Source organism: Musa acuminata, unplaced genomic scaffold (assembly GCF_036884655.1).
Source record: "Musa acuminata AAA Group cultivar baxijiao unplaced genomic scaffold, Cavendish_Baxijiao_AAA HiC_scaffold_712, whole genome shotgun sequence".
In the NCBI taxonomy this organism is placed as follows: domain Eukaryota; kingdom Viridiplantae; phylum Streptophyta; class Magnoliopsida; order Zingiberales; family Musaceae; genus Musa; species Musa acuminata.
The window spans coordinates 15,001-15,882 of NW_027020944.1; positions in this window are offsets into that span (position 1 = coordinate 15,001).

The window sequence follows — 882 nt, forward strand, 5'->3', positions numbered from 1 at the left end:
CTGAAAGAAACCTCAGAAAAGGAAGAAAGGGGAGAAAGTGAGGAAGAAAGCGATGTAGAAAGTGAGGAAGAAAGCGATGTAGAAACAACTTCCGAAAGGAAGGAGACTAAACAGGAACAAGAGGGATCCACCGAAAAAGACCCTTCCCTTTATTCGGAAGAAAAGGAGGATCCGGACAAAATAGATGAAACGGAAGAGATCCGAGTGAATGGAAAGGAAAAAACAAAGCATGAATTCCACTTTCACTTTAAAGACACATGCGATAAAGATAGCCCAGTTTACGAAGATTCTTATCTTGATACCTATCAAGATAATTGGGAATTGGGAAGACTTGAAGAAGAGAAAAATGAAAAGACTTTTTTCTGCTTTGACTTTGAAAAACCTATTGTAACTTTTCTTTTCGATTATAAGCGGTGGAATCGTCCATTGCGATATAAAAAAATAATCGATTTGAAAATAGTGTACAAAATGAAATGTCACAATATTTTTTTTATACGTGTTCAAGTGATGGAAAACAAATAATATCTTTTACATATCCGCCTAGTTTATCAACTTTTTCGGAAATGATAGAACGCAAAATGTCTTTGTACATGACAGAAAAATTTTCCCATGAAGACCTATATGATTATTGGGTTTCTACCAATGAGCAAAAAAAATACAACTTGAGCAATGAATTGATAAGTCGAATAAAAACTCTAGAAGAAGAAGAAGAAGAAGAAGAAGAAGAAAGGATATCTCTTGCTCTAGATATACTTGAAAAAAGGACCAGATTATGCAACGATGAGAATGAGCAAGAATACTTGCCAAAAGCGTATGATCCTTTTTTGAGCGGACCGTATCGTGGAACAATAAGAACAATAAAAAAATTCTATTCACATACAA